Source organism: Zosterops lateralis (genome assembly GCF_965231275.1).
Source record: "Zosterops lateralis genome assembly, chromosome: 15".
Taxonomy (NCBI): domain Eukaryota; kingdom Metazoa; phylum Chordata; class Aves; order Passeriformes; family Zosteropidae; genus Zosterops; species Zosterops lateralis.
In genome coordinates, this window is record NC_139775.1 from 4,128,054 (window position 1) to 4,141,125 (window position 13,072).

The following is a 13,072-nucleotide window of genomic DNA, read 5'->3' on the forward strand; positions in this document are numbered from 1 at the left end:
CTTTATCAGATAGCATACAGAAGAATTATAAAACTGGTTTGAGTTTAGAGATTGAAAGTAAAAATCAACTCTCAGAGGAATTGCACTAAGGCTGAAATGACTTCAAAATTTGTCACATCCACTGGAGATAAACATATCTTTCTGTTAATTGCTGGCAAGTCTGAGACATCTTGTTCCTGACACTCCTGTGGTTTTTAATTTTCGCTGCTTGGTGAAGGAAATGGCATTTTCTAGCTGCCTCCTGGATGAACTTGTGTAATTACTGATTACATCTTATTCCATTTATAATGTCTGAATAAAATATTTTAAATTTACATTCTAGGGGATCTAGTATACTATTAATGCTGACCTAAGGTTGGTTATTATTAGATGGTAAGATTTAGAATAACAATTTTCACTTACCAGGGACCTGAGGCATCTTTCTGACATGAATGAGTTCTGATTTGTCCATCTATTGCTTGCCCTGTGCCGTGCCCCACTCCACTTTATCAGCAACAGGGGGGTTTTATCCCTTAGTCATCAAAATGTTCTACCCATAAACTCAGTTTCTTCTGAGACTCCCCACTACAGCAGATGTATATATCAAACTTAAAAATAACATATAGCATGTTCTGTTCTGGGATGTGACAAAGAGTTCGACAGGTTTAAGTGTTTGATGATTTCATTTGAGTCCTTGGCCATCCTTCCACAGACCTGTGGGTGGGGATGCTTCCTTAGGTACTCTTAATGGGTATTGTTTTTCCAGGCCAACATGAGGCTGGACAAATGTTTCCAAGGGCAAAAAACAAAACCCCAAAGTAATTTGTGGGAAGAAATGTGCAAAGGAGTCTGAGACCTCTGTAAACCTGGACTCTTTAAATCTAAAGCCTCCCATGACAAAAACATCTGTGAAGTTACACCTGGAGTCTACTACCAGTAGCCACCTGCTGCCCACACTGCATCCACTCCATGGTATTTTGAAAAGCCATGGTTAAGATTTCTACAAATTCCTGGAACTACAGCCACATTAATGACATGGAAATAAATACTAGAGCTTACTAACAGCAGTGTATCCATCCATATGCCATACAGCAATTAACTCTCTAAAAATTTGAACAGACTTTTTATAGAGATTTCTTCGTGTCCTACATAGGTAACATGCTGGCTTTAATAAGTCTTGCCTGCTTCAGGAAGCAAAAACAACTTCTGTAGCAACTTTGTTACTGCAGGAGCTCTGATATGTAAAATTATATTGAATGCATCACAAGTTTTGGGAAGGTGTTTAGTTTTTATTTCTCATTATCCTACTCTAATTTTATGGTTAATGAATTAATTTTTCTGTAAGTTGAGTCTGTTTCGTTCAGGATGGTAATGGGTGAGTGATCTCTCCCTCTCCTCTCACCCACGAGCTTTGAGTTATATTTTTCTCTCCCTGTCCAGCCACGGAGGGGAGTGATAGAGTGGCTTTGGTAGGTACCTGGTACCCAGCTGAGGTCAGCTCACCACAAAAATAAATGTATAATCTGCTTCCTCCTGTGCTAATGGGTGGAAGCCTGAGGAGTAATTAGTTTGTCAGAGAGCCAGTTTCTTACTAATGATTGATAAATGGTTGTTTTTACAGAGCCCACACAGGCACCGGGTGCTGAGAACAGTAAAACACAGTTGTAGGGAGGTCACTGGAGCCTGCTGCTCTGTCTTCACTTCAACGAGCCATACCTGTTGTGGCTGTTGTGGAAAATATGCAGAATGTTCTGATCACCTCTTATCTGCTGTTCAGATCCTGCATGCAGGAGTTCAGATGAATCAGTCTGATGTTCAAATCACAAACATTGATGTTTACATGAATCACTTTGACCAGACATTTGATTAACTTTGTTGCATCACTTCAGAATCAGTCTGACTTGTGTAGAAATCCACAGAATTCTGCTCAGACTTTGATGGAGCCAATCAAACGTGCTGGATGTGATGCTGGCATGACAAATAGGGTGCTGCTTTTTATGCTGCTTTAGCATTTCTGTCAGAACAACATAAAGTTCAGCTGACAGAGCCCTAAGGGAAAGGAGGTGTTCTGCTATGTACACTAGGAAACAGATTTGCAAAAAAATCACAGTGATTAGTGTAGTTCAAAATGCTTATGGAGGCTAAAAGGACAGCAGTCATTCTGCTTATTCAAAGCTTCTGCTGAAAGCAGTTAGGAAATTTTTGGTGCTTTGAAGTTTGCCTTTAGCTTACCTTCTCTTATAATATAATGAAAATGCAACTTAATTGTGATTAATTAGTTAATTAGTTATTGCTGTGTCTATCTGCTTTGCAGTAGTATTTTACAGTATGGTTTGCTGCATGTTTATTACTATCCTATGAATAAAAGATTCATAAGGATCTCACTTTCACTGAGAACTTTTTTCTTTTAAAGACTAATTAGATTAAGTTTTGATCAATTCCTCTGCTATACTTCTCCCCTCCTGTAATACTTCTAGATTTAATATACAGAAATATAGAGATCTTGTATATCCCGAACAATAAATAAATTAAAGCACATAGTTATTACCTAAAGAAACAGTGAGAAATCCAGCCTAATGTGCATGAAAATTGATATGTACAAGAAAATCTACTGTGACTTTGTTTTGGCCAACCAGATAAAAGGGGAGCGTGACAAATTCAAACAGTCATGTTTTCCCTTAAGAACTGTTATCTAAAAAGCAAACATTGTTTCCTAATGACGGCACTATTCATTTTCACTGATCCAAGGCTTAGATGCATTCATGTAATTTCCTTCTAGGCTCTTAAAAACCAAAAGCAATCTAAAAGGAGAACTGTTTAAATTCTCACCTGAGAGGAGGCACTGCCTTGCTGTCCCTTGATGGCTGGCAGAGACATTTTGCCCATCAGGCCAGACCCTTTTGTGGGTGAGTGAGCTCAGCAGAGACTCAGCGGGTCATTTCTGTGCGGGGTAAACAGCGGCAGAGGCGCGGTGGCCGCAGTGCCACTGGACACTGTGTCTGCTGTGACTGCCCTGCACAGACTGCTCATCATAATCCCCTAAGCTGCAGCCACACGCTCTCATTGGAGCTCTGGCAAAGCCAGGCCTGATCCTGCCCCTGTTTGTGAAAGGGTTTTGGAGAGCTCTTGTTTTGGGAAGTGTTCGGGGATCAACAGTTCAGCCTTTGGTGTCACTGTGTAACGGGAGACAAACAGTGGCCACATCAAACCCGGGGAGCTTTGCTACAGGAAAAGACTCTGACCATCAGAGCAGCTATTCCGTGCACGCCAACAGAGTCATGGACCCGCAGCAGAATGAGCCAAGCTGGTAAAAATACTGTGTTAGTGAGAGGTGATTTTCTTCAGAGCTGCTCATCACAGCTGGGTATGCCTGGAGTCATTTCCCCCACCTCGGAAATACGACAGCAAAACCCTGCGACTGCCACTTGGCCTCTGGACACTTTAGACAGTAACCTACATTAGACCTGAAAAAGAGCCAACGCGAGCTTTGCAAAATACTGTAAACCTCAGAATTCTTTTAAGCATTCAGAAGAAATGCTTTTAATTTTAATTGGGGGGAAAAAAAAAGTCATGTAAGGAAAATGGTGCTGCTCTATCATCTGGCTTTAATGAGGTGGTAGGTAAATGTAAATTCTTTGCATTTGAATAAAAAGCCTGTAACCTCATGATTCCATCTACTTAGCTTGAATACAAATAGTCCTTAAATAATTTGCCTTTTTAAACTGTAATGAAGAAATAATTTATGTGTTTTCCTTCCTCCCCCAAAGCAGTAAAGTTTAATATAGGATTTAACTTATCAACTATAAAGGAGTTGATCCATAAAATGAATGAAGAACTTGTCATTCATGTTAGCATGTATATCTTCTTTGCTGTATGTAATATAAATATGTTTTGTTATTTTATACAATTAGTTCCTTATGTTTAATTTTGTAGTTTCATAGAAGCTAAAACTTCACAACAGAAGCCTGAGATAGGCTCTAAGGTTAACACCTGAGAACTTTTTGAGTATTGTTATTTATGATCTAAGTATTTGCTTAGTTCAGTTATTTTTTTGTTTCCTTTGGCTAAGCTTTTATTGTTTATATTAAAGTTTAAAACTCCCAAATCTCTATTTATAATGTCTATCACACAGCAGCTCTGCTTGTAGGTTCCATGTAAGTATTTTCCATTAAATTTTCTATTGCTGGAGATAGGTCAAATTATTAAATAAACAAGCACTTCTTTAATCTCTGAAGTAATATTTCTTTGAGGACACAGTGTGGGGCAGCCCAGGATTATGACTTTTCCTTTTTTTATGGTTTGTAATATTTCATACTTATCACTCATTTGGTTAAGCCATAATGTATGGTTTGTATTTTGAAACACAGAGAAGAAAAGCCATGTTGTTGATTTATATTTGATAATACCAGCGACAGTGGGGAATGGAGTTGAAGGGGGGGTGTGCTTTCCTTTTGAAATTCAGACCTCATAAACTTCAGCATATCAGCTTTTTGCAGGAAAAATAATGCAGAGATTGGGAGGTGGAATAGCACTCCTCTGGTCTCCAGGGAGAGCACGAGGTAATAATGTGGCTCCTTCGAGTCTGCTGCTCTCCTGGTTTTCTAGAGGCAGCTGCTTGCTCTTACAGGCCCCGTCAGTCCATCACTTGTTTCAGGCTGCAGTGCCCACTGCACAATACCTTTTCCATTTTCCTGGTTGGGTTTGTCCAGCAGACTTTTCACAAGGTTTGTTTGAGTGTAGAGATGTGGAATCCCTGACACAATTATGCTGTGTATCTACAACTTGTAGTAGTAACAAGTGGTAGTCGATCACTTGGAGTTACTTGGGGAACTCATGGGGTAGAGGAGATTGTTGTGCTTTGACCATAAAGGTCCACATTTCAACAATATCCATACTTAATAGAACTTCTCCAGATCTTTCTTGTGTTTTCTGCTCTCCCCAGAGCAGTAAATTTTAATATACACTTCTACTTATCAACCACAAAGGAGATTAACCCTAAAATTAATGAAGATTCCATTCCCCCTATGGATGGGGTTTTGTGCTCAGACTTGGTCCTGGCCACACAGCTGCAAGGGGACTGAGGGAAATGTTGAGCTTTACTTTGGGGACTTATTTTTTAACTCTGCCTCATTGCAAAGTCAGCAAGCACAAAGCTCAGTGAAGGTGGAGCCTCTTCTGTGACCTGCCAGGAAGATTAGCCCAGACCTAAAACACCTTTAAGCACAAGCCAGGTTATTTTTGCTGTGTACATAGTAGATTCAGCTGGACAGGTGTCTGGTATGAGCATGAGGCACACACAGAGAACATCATGCAGGTTTTTTTGTCACTACTAAGCAGCAGGAATCACAGAAGCCTTGGAGGTCTCCTCACAAGGTTTATTTTCAGATCCAGTGTAGTATTCAATGCTTTTGGCTTGATTCATACACTGAATTAAATACAGCAGCTCCCCGTCCATCTTACCCCAATTATGTCTCTCATGGCTGCTGGTTCTATAAAGTAAATGCACAGCCCTGAAGTTCATAATTACAGGTAACTCTGTTAATATGAAAGTGGGATGTGAACAGTGCAGGTTTTTGTTTACAGAATAATCTGTAGTGGTTCAGACATTTAAGTCACCATATGTTTAAGGTGCTGATGTCCCTAACGTGCTACTACATCTCACTGATAGACAATTCTAGTAATAGTTTTTACTTACAGAAGCTAAATAAGACCAAAACAAAGTTCTGTTCAATTTTGTTCAACATTATAAAGACTTCTGGAAGTTCACCTTTCAGGAGTGCAGTAACTTAGGCAGAGTCAGTGATTCAGGTGGATTAAACAAATCACAAGGTTTAAGTGAAAGTAGTTATTCAGGACTGTGGTTGCCAGAGTATTATTTTTATGAGCTGAAGTGGTTTCATTGAAGCATCACTACAATATTAGTGAATTGGTGGCTGTGTTTCAGCCCTTCATACCCATGTGTAGAGTGTCTATAAAGAGTGATTTGCTAATATAAAGGATTATCACAAATATTCCTCAGTATACTTTTATCTTAAGCTGGTACCTTCAAGGGAATGCAAGCAATTGATGGTTCATGATAGAGACTCTGGGCAAAGATTTCCTGGTTCATTGCACAGAATGAAGCCAATCCCCACTGATACTCCTTCTCATTTTCAGTATTACTGTTTTAAATGTAAAGCAAGGTATAGTATTAATGGGATTCAGTCAAGACTGTTTATTTCTGTTTCATCTGAGTGTGAATATTCAGCAAGTTCATATTTGGTCATAACAAGTCTGAAAATGCTTTGGTAATTACATAAAAAAATGAAACTGAATGTGCAAATCAGCTGAGGTAAGCAAGACTTATTTGCAAATTTTAGATTAGCTGCTTTAGCACTGCCTTTTATATGGGCACAGCTTTGAGTCCCTTTCCTTTTTCATCTGCTACAGTATTTCAGGTTGCAAGAACTTTGATGGAAAACTTTAAAAAGGCGACCACAATTGTAGCAGTTGCTGCAACCCCATTAATCATGCATTCATTCCTCAGAACCAGCGTCTCTGGTTTGAGGGATTCACCCAGCTCTCCCTGAGGGCCGTTCAGGATGAGCTCTGGTGGAACTGGCTGTGGAAGCTGGATGTGTCATAGTCCTTGGCACAGCCTCTTTTCTGCTGAGGGCCACCAGAAAGCCAGTGGCACCTGCCTGGTGTCCAGGTGGGACAGCAGAGGAGCTGAGGGGCACTGCAGTGCACTGAGCAGCTGAGGCAGCTCAGGGTTACTCTCTTTGTGCCAGCTCCATCATCACAGGAGTGGGAACCTCCTCCATCACAGCCCCTTCCTCTGCTGACATGATCCTCATGTGATTTTTAGTGAAAATCCCTCAGACCTGCTAACCCTGCTAATTCATGGAACCTTTCCCAAAGTATTCCAAGCTTGTGGTTCATGTCAGTAGCATGCCTTTTATTTTATTTTATTTTATTTTATTTTATTTTATTTTATTTTATTTTATTTTATTTCAAAAAGACCATGATTGTGTTTCAAAAACATGGTTCTGTACAAAACCCCTGACAGCTGCATATCAGTAGGAGTGGTAAGAATGGGCAAGGCAGGAGTCTTTTCTAGTCAGCAGGTTTTCTAACTTGAGTTCCTTTATATCTGACCCTGACTGGTGTGGCCAAAGTGCTGAAATTCCATTGGGTCATTGCTTGTGCAGATGTATTAGAGATGGTTTTTGGTGAGTTTGTGTGCATCTTTTGTCTCTGCATACTTTGGCTAATTTTATTAGCTACTGTTTGAAAATGTCATTAGACATCAGGTCAGTTTATTTAGCTATTGTGGGCTAATCCAAACATACAGGATATAATACACAGCCCCTGACCTTTTCCTCTTACCAGACTTTCTGCAGCCCTTTCCTTTGCAGACCTCAGGTGGTGGGGAGGGACAAAGGGCTTTAACCCTCTTGGTGTACTTTGTGAAGCTTACAGGAGAGGCTGAAGGCACTACAGGACAGGCTGAAGGCACTACAGCTCACTTTGCAGCACAGGAGAAGCAGTAGAAAGCACAAGCAAAGGGAAAAATCCAGGCTATTACTGTCTTCCTTAATAAATGCTTGGCTGGAGTCTCCCCAGCCTTCAACCCTTTAGAAAAGTTGTAAAGCACCAAGTTTGCAAGCTCTAGACTGTGTAGTGAGTAGGATTTCACAGCCAGCTGACCATGAAGTGCTACCAGCTTCTAAAATCTGCTTGATTGCACTTCTTGAAGCCTTCCAGATTTTGGAGAAAATTGTTGCACAAAAATCTTTGAAGATGAGGTTGCATGATCATAGATTTCTTCTAAAGGTTATGGTGATTGGAGTTAAAACATTTCCTCTAGCTGTCCATTTTACTATTGCCACTTTTGATCTATGCTCATGTGAAAAAACAATTTATGAATAAATCTCTACCCCAAGAGGCATTTTGATAGCATAAATCTATTGTATTTATTGTCCACAGCAAATTTTAAAGGGAAGAAAAAAAACACCAGAGGAAGAATACAATGAAAATGTTGATCTTAATGAATGAAAATGGGACTGTTTGTACTATGAGAAAATGAGATAATTGTGGCTATAATATCCCATGCTCAAAGAATGAAAATAAACAACATACACAGAGTGTGGAAATGGGAGTGAGCCATTAGGGCAAGACAGATTCACTGAGATCTTTTCCCCATTGTAGTTCTTAATAATGTGTGATTTTTTTTTTTTTTTCTAGCTAAGGACTAGAACCATCCTGGAGAATGTTCCTGGAGTTCAGCAGCAGTGCAAGAGATTGGTTTACAAACATTTCACACCAGGAAAATATTTGGAAACCAATAATGTTTGGCAACTACAATTATAAGCAGCAATAGATGCAATTTTTGTTGCATTAGAGCCATTTGGCAGGTTAGTGGCTCATTTATCTGTGACCAAAGATTTCCTACCCAGGAAATCTACTATGCAAAAATTCCATCTTTTAGGCTGAGTCTTCTTTTAATGGGAAAAAAGTGATTTTAAAATAGCATGTCAGAACAAAGGGTTAAATCATCAGCTAAATACAGCACAGTAACACTGCAAAAGTCTCACTCTGCTTCTGGATTTTAGAATGAATTTTCCTTTAAGCAGCAGCTAAATGGTTTCCTTAGATTGTTCGTGTGTTGCACGAACCAGATCAGATCAGTCCTAAAGTTCATAATTTTCCCCAGAGTGTCTGAAATCCTACTACAAAGAGTCCTTTCGTCTTAAGAGTCTGACACCAAGCAGAAATAAAAGGCTGAAATAATAACACCACTAACTTGGTTTAATTAATTGTATGTTTCTGTACTTAAGCTTGAAGGGTGGAAAGCATTGCTTTAAAGGCTACCTACAAAACTGGTGAATGAGCAGCCACTCAGGGTGCCACTTCAAAGAGAAACACCCAAAAGAGCAACACAAGGGAAGCTGCTTTTGAATTCGCTCAGTTCCTCCTGGCAGCCCAGGGCTTGCAAAGGAAAACAACCCAGAAATGGTTATTTTCTTTTGTGTTAGTTACATAACCGGTTCCCAGCAAATAAAGCTGGAGGTGGAGCAGCCATACAAAGACCCACTTTGTAACCTGGGCCTGCCATAGCTGCACAAAAGAACCTCACCTGAATTTAGGCATTTTTCCTTCCTGGCTAAGGGAGATTCCTTACACTGTCTGCAGCCAGCTTGATAAAATTCAGGAGCCATGCTTAATTCTTGGTTGCACTGGTGGATATTTTGTAATTTGAGCCTTCATAGTTACTCTCGATTTGTACCTTATTGCTGAAGCAGTCAAAAAAATCTTGGCTTTTACTTTTTTTATTATTATTATTTTTTCAGATTTTTCTGTATGCAATATTGTATAAGTAAAGAAGCAGGGGAAAGTAACTGCAAAAGAGAAAGCTGGTTTATACACAAGTTGCTCAGTCTTCCCTTTGGGATCAGTTGAAGCCCCAAAAATTGCGCTTTCGTGTTAACCACCCTGTACCACCTTTAGAGTTTGCCTTTGCAGCCCTTCTGTGGCTCCCATAAAGCAGCATTTGGGATGTTGGCTGGGACTTGACTGCTGCAGGTCTAGCCTGGCTGGTCAGCAGCCTTTGTTCTGGTCTTTGTCCCATGCTTGTCCTGCATCCCCCTGACTGTCAGCTCTGCCTGCCTCACTTTTTCCTTCCCACAGCTCTGTACTGGGCTGCTCTCGGGTTTGGGACTTCAGTTGGTGATTTACTAGTCATAAAATCCCAGGGTTACAGGTGTGTCCTTTACTGTCCTCAGGTGTCAGCTGTAGCACTGCTGCCAAGGGGTCGTGGTGCCCTCATTTTTAAAGGGTGATTAGGAGACCAGTCTAAGAATAGCTATAACTGATGAAAGGATTGGGAGAATTTATATATTTGGCAGTTCTAACCATTTTTTATGCTTTATGGACCTGGAAAGGAGGGACTTGCAATAAACACAAAATTCTAAAATGTCACCTGTGCCCAACTTCTATAAACTTCATTATCATTACCTCTGTAAGAATTAAAAGTCAGTTCATGTACTCCAGAGCAGCAAATATTGTCAGACAATGTGTAATGGAAATTTCTGAGAGCCAATATTTGACATCTAGAAATGAGAAGCATCCAGGACAACTTTTGAAATCGCCTGAATTCACTATATATTACAACAAAATATGAAGGTAAATATTACGGTATTTTCATCAGATGGCTTTAAATTAATCTTTGGATTTCCTTTAAAAAAAGAAATGAAGAATCTTTGAGTAATGGAGAAATGGAATGCCCCTCATATTGCTCTCACTCTGAAGTATGATGTAGAGAAAAATTACTTGGAAGTAGTTCCATTTCCACATTTAAACTCTTGTTGTTTGAGTCCAGAATGGTCTTAAATCATCTGGTTTAGGCCTTGGTACTGGAAATTAACTCTGGGTAGTCAGATGTGTAAACAGAGGCACAGCAAAACCCCACTGAAATTAATTTGTCTTGTGTGGCCTGGGGCCCTGTCCCATGGAGCTGTTTGCTGGGGGGTTGTTTATTTTATTTTTTTTTTAGTGTTCTAAAATGTTTCCCAAGTAAGTATGTGATGTTCCATAAATGACAGATCAGTAGTAGCAAACTTCAAACCCTCTTACAAAGTAGCTTTTCTTGGCTTTGTTGAGGAAAGTCTCTTTGATTCTGCTTGTATTTAATGTGCTGCTGGGTAACTGTGGAACATACATCATCTTAAACCAAATTCAGAGAGTACCATGAACTGACACCTGCTCAAGTCTTTAATTAAAAGTGGTCTAATCTCTAACAATCTCTATGTACACAAGCAGAAAGTATCTGTGTTTCATGTGTACTTTGAACTGCCATTCATTTAGAAATCAAAGATTTGTAAATGAAACACAGTATGCCAGACATGATGATGTTTGACTGGAACCTCTCCTTGTTGGCACAGCCTGGTTTTCCTGGTGCTGCCAGCCCCTGGGAATACATTCTTATTAAAAATTATCAAGAGAGGGAAAAATATAGAAGGAAGGCTGTCTTCAAAAAGTGTGTGTATCAACTATATAAAAAAATATATTTAAAGCAGGCAAACACATACAGTGGGACCTGTAGCAGAGAATTGCCAGTGGGATCAGACTTTTCTGGCTGAATATCTTGCAGATGAATATGTTGGCAGAGCCATTTCTACACCAGCTCTAGGTTTTGGGGTAACAGATTTTTATTTTTTTTTTAACAATAGCCTCAAAAAAGAGTTGTTGCCCATGCAGCTGCATACATGTAATGGGTTTATGGCTGGCCTTTAAAAGCTTGTCTTGCTGTAGCTGGTATCTTATTCAATATATCTGTTCTGGTTTTATACACAGTCTCTAAGATTAGTGTGGTTGAGTATATTGAAAGTAATAAAAAACAGACATAGAAAAATTGTTGCATGTTTAAAGAAAAAAATCATAAAACAAAAGAGGAAGTGCATCATTTATTATAACACCATGTAGACTAATGAAAAACATACTGCAGGCTGGAAATTTGTTAAGAGCTGAACTCAAAAAGTTTCCACTCCCAAAAAAAGCCTTGGGGCCTCCAGCTGTAAGCCTGTGGCTAAAGAGGCCCTATGGTAAACTGACATAAAAAATAAGTACTCCATAAACAGTCAGCTCCTGTTTCACAATAGTTGGAAAGATATTTTTTTTAAAGTATTACTATTGATGCTGACTGTACTTTATCAAAGTAAAGGGAGGCAGTGCATTTATGAGTAGAACATTAAACTGGGAGTTGGACACTGGGCACCAAAATGTTTATTGTACATAGGAGAACGTGAAAACAGATGAGGTGACCTGCTGAGAGCAACAGAACAGCAGCTGGTACTGGCAGAGTTGGAATTAGCATTAAATAATTCCTGGCTTCTCATCCTTGGCTCATTAGACTGGGCTGTACAATTCCCCTGTTCCTCTCCACGCTGAGCAGGTGCCACACCTTGTACCCAACCAAGTTCTTTCGTTTTGTGCAAAACCCCCTCAGAGTATTGGTGGTGTTTGCACCATCAGTGCTCACTTGAATGGAATTAATTTGCCACTTGGAGAAGACAAGGTGAAGTTTTGTGCCTGTCCTTTAAATCTAAACCAATTTAGATGAGAAGTCTTTCCTAGAGGTGCATTTTCCCTGCTGAGCCAACAAGGGCTTGGCTTTGGCTTTGCCTTTCCCCTTCTCCCTGATCAGCCCTTGCTAAGGACACTCATTCTCATGGCCATGGGCTTCCAGGGCAGGTTGAACTGTCAGGATGCTCTCCCAGGAAGGCATTGCAGCCTCCATTCCTTCTTTTTTTTTTTCAGAAGTAAAGCCAGTTAAACCTTCTGATTAATGTGCCTTCTGTCTGTTTCTCCAGAGGTTTCCTGCCTGGCAAAGAGCCCTGGAGAGCCTCAAGGATGATGGGGCACTTCCACAGAGTCCAGATTCACAAACTTAGACAAGTGTAGTAAATGGAATGTAACTTTATGAGGCTGTTTATGTGGCTGGTTTGTGATCTTTGAGAAGGACAATCTGAGAGTAAATATCATTTATCTGAGCTATGTCTTCAGTCAGGACTTGCTATTCTAGTATCTTTATACAGAAGTAAATATCAGGTCTAAAAGTCTCAGTTTTGGTAAAGATTTTCACATTTTTACATTCATGAAATAAACATGCACAATAATAATCACACCGTATTGTTACAGCTCTACTTACATGAGGTGCAGCCCAGGAGAATGTCAGTCTGAGGTGGAGCCACTGGGAGGAAAAAAAGAAAAAAAAAAAGGTTAAACACTTACTTCTAGGTGATGGAAAGAAATGAAAACAAATTTTAATCAAATCTGGTAAATATAGATCACTTTAATTTTTTGTCTTGCATCTCCCTATACCATCTCTGTGTACAATACCCAGTGTTTTCATCCAGTGATTAGAAAATCTGTAACAATTGTTCATGGTTTTTGCTGTTGCAATGCCTCACAGTGGGGCTGATGGTTTCATTTACACTTGTGAGATGAATTGAAGATCTTGAATAAAAGCTGTAGATTGATCTAAAAATAGAACCATAGCTTCCTTTTCCTCATTAAAAATGTCATGCTTGGTGGGTTAATACTGACATGTAAC

The 13,072-nt window shown here is 39.6% G+C and overlaps 2 protein-coding genes across 3 annotated transcripts in view; one reads left to right on the forward strand and one right to left on the reverse strand.

Annotated features, from left to right (window-relative positions):
- Nucleotides 1-13,072, forward strand: part of CHLSN (cholesin) — a 122,796-nt gene that overhangs the window by 54,566 nt on the left and 55,158 nt on the right. The window lies entirely within an intron of this gene.
- GPR146 (G protein-coupled receptor 146) overlaps nucleotides 1-13,072 on the reverse strand; it is a 47,076-nt gene that overhangs the window by 11,452 nt on the left and 22,552 nt on the right. For both annotated transcript variants that reach the window (XM_083872635.1, XM_083872633.1), the window contains exon 2: nucleotides 12,668-12,709. The gene's annotated coding sequence lies outside the window, so the exon portion shown is untranslated. The remainder of the gene's footprint in view (nucleotides 1-12,667; nucleotides 12,710-13,072) is intronic.